The following is an 8,177-nucleotide window of genomic DNA, read 5'->3' on the forward strand; positions in this document are numbered from 1 at the left end:
CAAGGCAAAAATGTTCCTAATAAGAGAGTAATAAGCTAACGAGTGCTGGGTGTTTGTCTGATCCACATTCTGGGTGCAGTTTGTGCCAGCACACCCAGTGCCTTCTGACGTGTACCCGACTCTCATCCGTCTTTGGACTGTTTGCCAGGTCACTGCATTTCACCTGGCTAGTCCCATATGCTCCACCAATGGTGCAAGAGGCTGAAATGTGGAGCCTTGTGGGTACACCAATATTGAAAGTGGGAGTATTTCTTTTTCAGATTTTACACACATTTCAGGATTGTCAATCCTCAGAACGTACAATATGTTTCATATTGGCTTTGCTGAACATATACAGGGGTGGAAAAATAAAGTGGAGTGTTGGTTTGAGCAAAGCAAATTTGTCTCACCTTGCCCACACAACATCAACTTGGGCTATTTCCACAACTGACTGCTTCCATTGTATGTGTGGGTTTGAAGTGGTCACATATCAAAGGGCTCTGTCTCTGCAGGGTGGATTCTCTGGTACTCTGTAGGAGATAGTTACCTCTCACAGCTTCTTACTGCAGCATCCCTGCCCAAATAAACACATCACCTCCACTGCTGGGGGAGTAGGACAACAGCACAGCTGCCAACCCCCTCTCCTTTCCCTACCCAGCAGCAGCACCAGCCAAGTCCACAGTGCTGCGGGGCATCCCAGGCATGAACAGGTGCTCTGTTGGTGGAGTTGGGCCTGTTTTTAGGCCTGTCTCTGGGCCTGTGCGGGATGTGTGAGGGCTGGTGAGGACTGGCTGGCCAGACTTTAATGGTGTGTTAGTGAGTCCTGGGCTCAGCACTGGTAATTATGGTGGAGAGAAGGCGATTAGGCAGTGCTGAGCAGCCCAGCGAGGGGGACGGGCCCACGCCCAGCAGGGAGGGGAGTCCTGCCACGGGAGGGACCAATCAAGTGTAAAGCGGAGAGCAGACCCTGGGCCTTGGTTCAGTGGGAAAAGGCTTGGCCACTGGTTCAGAGCGCCGCAACTTTCACGGATTAGTAGAGACACTATTCTGAAGACTGAAAGGGGGAACACAGCACGGAGGCAGCATCAATGCATGCGTGCACGCACACAAACACCCAGTCTCACAGTCTCTCTCTCTTTCCTTTTCTCTCTCTCTCAAACACAAAACCCACCAACAGCTGGGAGGAGGGCTACAGCCATTGCCATATTACCATAGCAACGGCATATCTCACATTTGAGCCCAAATTAAGACACTTTGGGCTGCAACCGGGGTATTTTTTCTTAATGGAAGTATTTTAATAGTTTTTCTCCGTGCTTGTAGAACGCTTCCCCCTGACTGAGTTAATGAGCTGCAATTGGAGGTGCTCGGTGCATCAGACAAACATCTTGTCATTTTGAAAATTACAGGATATCTACAGTGTGAATTTAACATCCGCATTTATGTGGCAAAGACGCTTCAATATATGCTGTAAAGACTCCCTCATTTCGGTTAATCTTCCTTACATTCTAAGGTCCACTGTATGCAAACAAATGGATCAAATTTGAGAGAAGTCACACTTTCAAGTAAAGTGATGCAGTTTGCTCAAATTAAACCATTTTCTCTGTTCAACGCCTTCAGCAGGTCCGAAATCTTTGAAGAATAATCTTGTGCTTTGCTCCACTTGTAAACAATACTTTTATTCATTCGACTTTAAATGTAATTCTTCAAAAGCAGATAAAAAACTGGAGAGCTGTTTCACTGTGGAGTCGGCTGCTGTGTGGAAAAAGGACCTGAGTCATGATAACTAATTGCAGATTACTCAAATACTTGTTTCAGATACTCTTTTGAAGAACATGCTACGTATCTTGGGACTTTCTTATTATACTGCTGATACATTAAACAATTATAGACCATTTTCAATGGCTTTGCAGTGTCATCGAAAATGACACCATATGCTGTATGCTGAGTAAGTTAAGCAAAGTGTACTTGCAGTCAAAAAACAAATTCTAAATACCATAGTAAACATCTGGCTTCTGCTGCTGTTGTTGTTGGAGGAAACATTGGAGGCTTTCATCAAGCATGGCAAACGTCTTCAGTTTCCTTAGCATGCTCTTTGTCCTAATTTTTTTAAAGAGAGTAAACATGTGAGACACTGATTTGTTTCTGGATGGGTTTGGAGTATGAGAGCTCAAGTCCTATTCCATTCTGTTTAATGGCGTCTCTTCCCTAGACAGGCTGAGTGTGTGTGTGTGTGTGTGTGTGTGTGTGTGTGTGTGTGTGTGTGTGTGTGTGTGTGTGTGTGTGTGTGTGTGTGTGTGTGTGTGTGTGTGTGTGTGTGTGTGTGTGTGTGTGTGTGTGTGTGTGTGTGTGTGTGTGTGTGTGTGTGTGTGTGTGTGTGTGTGTGTGTGTGTGTGTGTGTGTTGTGATTGTGCTTTCTGTGAGATGAGGAGTGTGTGCCTGTATCCAGGGGCCTCCCCCACCCCCATCCCGTGCTAGCTTTTGGTACTATCATCCTGCAAAGCTTCTCTCTCTCTCTCTCTCTCTCTCTCTGACATGACACACATATACACACACTTCCTGTCTCTTGGTCTTCCTCTCTCTCCCTCTTTCTCTCTATCCCTCTTTCTCTCTCTGTGAATTGCTCATCATGCTTTGACTTTGAAGTCACTGCTTTCTCTTTCTCTTTTTTGTCTCCGTGTGGCTTTGATTCACTAACATTCTGTGCATAGTTCCTCTAATGCCTGTAACCTGGTGCCTTATTCTTCCTACTCTGCCAGTGTAGGAATGGTGAGTCTCTTGCGTTTGAAACGACGTCCATAAATTACAACTTGTCAAGTGTCATTTTCCTTGTTTACAGCCCTTTTGGGCTCCTACTCCCCCATGTTCCTCTCTAGTGTTTCACATTTAATTGCACCAATAATGTTGGTGCTGCTCACCGGCTCTGCACATGCAGCTCGTTGCCGCTAAGGGGGTGCGGAAACTATTAAAATATTTTCCAGGCCTTACGAGTTTTATGTGTGTAATTTGTGTGGATATATCCCACTGTGTTACCACCAACTAGGAGAACAGAATGAGATTGTGCTGTGGCCTGTGTTACAACACTGAGAGGGAGTCAGGAAGAGATGGAGGGAACAGGCTGAAGGGTAAGAGTTAGAAAGGAAGAGAGGGAGAAAGAGAGCAGGAGAAGGAGAGTTAAGTCTATACAGGAAACCTGCACTAAGTGTTCCTAAATAGCTTGTGTTTTTCCTCCCCTGCACAAACAGCTTAATTTATTGCATGTCTGCTGAAGTCAACAGCCCTTTATAACCCCACAATAATTTCCCATATGTTCCATATATCACCACAGAGAGAGGGCGGAGGAGAGAGGGAGAAAAAAGACTGAGGCTGCAAATACGTTCAAGACCTAATGCATGCACGCACACACACACACACACACACACACACACACACACACACACACACACACACACACACACACACACACACACACACAGACACACACACACACACACACACACACACACACACACACACAGACACACACACACACAGACACACACACACACACACACAACCACACACACACACACACACACACACACACACACACACACACACACCCACACACACACACACCACACACACACACACACACACACACACACACACACACACACCCACACCCACACACACACATACACACATGCACACGCACGCACAAAACAATTACAACAGGGACAAACCATGGTCTTAATCAGACCCGCGCTGGTATGTGTGGATGTATGTGTTATTCCCAGCACACCGACACCTGTGCGTGGGCCATGAAATATTAAACACTTTTGTTCATGTTGTTTACTTTCATCATTAAGGGAGAGTCCTTGATAATAGGAAACTTCTCTCCTCTGGATATGCAGCGGGGAGTACCTTGTAAGGGTCTGGCACAACCTCCACCCCTCCAGCAGGACCAGTTTGTTCTTGTCAAAGCCCATGTGCCACGACGAGGCTGACGAGGTGTAGGAGTTCTAAATTAAGAGGGATTTGAGTCAGCAGTCCTCCAAATCTCCCTCCTGGTTTCAGTGTTTGGAATGAGGGATGGGCAGAGTTTACCTGCATCTTTGTTCATGCGTGACTCTGTGAGCAATTTTATGTCCTAATGTAAACACACCCGATTCAGAATTGACTATCGAAATATGAGCATAGTGCACTGATGTACACTATCTGTCAATAACGAACTTTCCCCATAAAGAGTATTATACAACTTTGATAGAAATGAGTGAGAGTCAACAGAAGATGTTGTAGTTGTTGGGCTTAATAAAACTTGTCGCATTAATATGTATTATAATGTATGTGTTGTAAAGCATGTATTAAAGGTCCCATGTCATGGCCATTTCTACTGATCATATTTCCATTGTTGAGGTCTACTAGAATAGATTTAAATTGTGCAATTTTCCAAACTCACATTGGTTTCTCATACAGCGTATAGTATGTGTATTCACCAGATATTCACTCTGTCCTAAACGGCTTGTTGGAGCTCCTGCCTCCCCCCACCTCCCTGTGAGCCCAGTGTGCTCTGATTGGTCGGGACGTTGTGAGGCTCGTTGCTGCGAGGAGCGGACAGGTTTCTGGGTCGGCGATACAGCGAGAACAAGCTAAACTCATCCTGAGCACACACAAACACTCACAGCCGAAGTAAAAACAATAAGTGTGGCTTGATATTGAGTAAGAAAAAGGTTTATAACGCTGTGAGAATGGGTCTGCGGAGAGCATTTCTCCCGATTTTAAAGTTAGTTTGGCCATTAAAATGCGTTTTGATGTCATTTGATGCGAGAAATATGAGTTGTTATTTCAGATTATGTGTGCAGTGGATGTACATGATCTTTAGTTTGCTAGTTATTACGAAGATTACTTCAGGAAATTGCGTCCATAACGTTTTCATTGTTACCAAGGTGGTTGCTAGGGACGCTGCTATTGATATTATTTCTGTTATGTTGTGTAACTGTTTATTGGTGTTATCTTTATTGCTACTCCCTTCCCCGTCATGGTATAGTGTTGGTCCACAGCGCAAACATATTAGTTTAACAAAATCCGCATCTAAAGATAGCCTACGTTATTTTCCCCTGTGCAATTCCAGTCTCACATCTCACAGCACATCGTCATTAACAAATACCGGAAACAGACCGAAAACATTTAAAAAAAATAAAATAATACTTTATTCCGAGTGTGCTTGCTTTTCTCTTTGAAAGTCATCACATACCGGCATTGTAATACACGGTTCGGCTGCATTAAATATTACATATCTGCCGTAGTTCTGTATTTATAGAGCACTGATGAGAAGACTTCTAGACAAACATGAGGAACTGAAAACGTGACGTGGATCATAAATATATCAGCCATTAAACAACATCTTACAATTCTTTTCACACATACGTCTCCTTGCAGTATCAACACTAATTCGGCTGACTTTTATATTTGATCCAGTTGGTAGATAGGCTGTATTTACACCATAAAGGTGCACAGATGATATAAAGAGACACCTAGTGGTTAAAGCATGTTATTGAATTTCATTATTTTTATTATTAGATATTAATCGGATCCCTATAAAGTATATTCATTACTCGTTATTCTCTACTAATAGTTAATTAAAGACTGTATATAATGACTATTTTGCACATCCCTTTCAAGATTTCAAGATTTTCTAAGGTTTATTGACATATCATATAGGCCTACACAACTGTGGTGTAGTTCTGCACTGAATGAAAAACTTGGGTCGCAGGTTCCTCAATAGTGCATTACAAGACATCTATCAATATTTGTGCATACCTCCGGCAATGTTAACTATGTTGAAGCACTTATTTTAACTGATATTATACATAATGTATTATACTCTTATAAGATATATGTAGATATTTCATCTCCGGCCTTGTCAGGTATTGAACAATCAATAAATAAAGAACACAGAATTGTTGAATATAAAACACAGAATTTGTGTGATTATACTAAATGATTTACAAATAAACACCACTGCATATTTAACTGTTACACATGCTGATGTAACGCAAATGTTCCAACTTGGGATCAATAAAGTATATCTTATCTTAAGCTGATCGATGGCTACTGCCATATTTGCAAAATGTGCCTCTGAACCTTGACAAGTGCATGTTTCAGGCTTATCAATTAATGTCATGTAATGTAATGTTATCAATTAACAACAGGGGTCACAAACATAAGACCAGCTGTTAAATAAAGCTCTTCTGACCTTAGCTGGCATGTGTGTATATATATATTAATGCTGCCCATTATGTGCACAAGCCATTTTCACCGATTTATTAGTTATATGTTAAATGTGAGTGTTTCCTGTCCCCTAAACCTCCAGGGATGTACACAGTTTAATACTGGCAACTTCTTATTATGGGAAATACGAAAACGTCTTTTAAAACTACAACTCCCAGTAGAGACGTGCCATAGAGAATATGTTGCGAAACAGAATAGCCAGCATGTGTAGTTCTGGGGACGGGGTGGGGGAGGGGGGGACGCGGTGGACCCGTTCGAATCCAGTTTTGGACAGTCTGCCGTGGTTCCATCCCATTTCAAGTGCTGTTCGAGGCTCGGTAACCCTCGGAGCACACTCTCCAATCACAGAGCTTGAGGACTATCGGGTTTGTCAAACAGAGCACATGGTGTAGTCCAAACGATAGCTGGGGATTCTGGGTAGTGTAGTGTCTTCTGCCATCCTTTACTCCGAAAAAATATTTGTTTGTCTGAATCGAAGGGGAACAATACAAAAGCATTGCACACAATTTAAACCAATCAATGTTGTGTAATTAACAAGGATAATCTGGTGTTTTTTAGTCGATGAGTAGTGCAGATATCACTGTAAAATCAATCGACAGTAAGAGGAATACTTACTTCCGGGTGTACAATTCTCCGTTATCCAATGAGAATGGACGCTCACATTGCCTTTAAGGGCAGCCGACACAAACGAATGCCGTGCTTCCATGAGCGTCCATACAAGCACATGGACATCCCGGAAAGCTGAAAATGGACGCTAAGGCCCCCCCCCTTGCGTTGGAAAAAGCCGACATAGGGGACTTGACATAACGTCAACATAGGCCGACCTGGGAGTGAGGATGTGTTGTTCAGGGAGCTCTATGCAAGTCAATGGGGACTCCCTGTTAGTTAGCCAAGGGATACTGGTGTGTGAGGTGATCCGCGGATTGGTCTATTTGGGCCAATCCGGTCTATTGTTGTTGATTTGGGTGTTCACGCATCACAGAACCCAGGAAGCAAACAATGGAAAATGATAAATCTCCAACGAGTCGTTTTGGGGCAGCATAGACAGGTCTTTTCTGTATTAGAGTTTTACTCGCTGCAGGGTGTACTTTGAGGGTTTTTGACTCTGCAGACCGTTTACATGCATAAAAACCTTCATAACACACAAGGGGACGGGTAATAACCGGAAAAGCATGACATGGGCCCTTTAAATGTTTATATGCAGCTTATAAATGCAAGACGAGAAGGTAAAGTATTACAGATCCATACATATGACAAATAGAAACATGCAATATTTAATTCCAAGGGAGTTCAATAAAACCGTTTCCGTGTGATATATGAACAAAATGATAATAATTGAACACAGACCTTTAAAAATGTAAAAATTATCATGCATTATCTTACCTCATTGCATGTGTTCATACAGTAGCTTTGGTAAGACAGTGCTTTATGTTTTGTCAGTTTTATGTCAACCTATGTTGGTATTTGTGTCCAGATGTGAACTTCACTCAGACCAGATAAATGAAAAAACAGGCAGCTCCTTGTTGGTCTGGATGATTCACCCAGGGATGGGATTCTGGAGGTGGGGGCCGGTTGGCGGGGTGTTAGGCTGTGGTGCCAGAGAACGGATCAATCCCCAGCTGCAGGTGGCCGAGCTGGAGAACAGGCACCGAGCGCTCCGAAACCTGTCCTGACTACCAAACAAACTGCACACTCAGGCACAGACACACAAACAAAACAGCACATACTGTATGGAGGGACTCCACGCTCCAGCAATCATCGGATCAGACAGATGTACCGACTTGAGAAAGTAGTTTAGAGTAACAGAGTTGTTTCATTCAATATTTCATTATGATCCTCATACAAAATGCATCTTCATTTGATGATTTAATTTGTGAAGACAGAGCAACAGCTGTGTGGAGCAGGAACAGTTTGAAAAAAGACGTGAT

Source organism: Pseudochaenichthys georgianus, chromosome 10 (assembly GCF_902827115.2).
Source record: "Pseudochaenichthys georgianus chromosome 10, fPseGeo1.2, whole genome shotgun sequence".
Classification (NCBI taxonomy): domain Eukaryota; kingdom Metazoa; phylum Chordata; class Actinopteri; order Perciformes; family Channichthyidae; genus Pseudochaenichthys; species Pseudochaenichthys georgianus.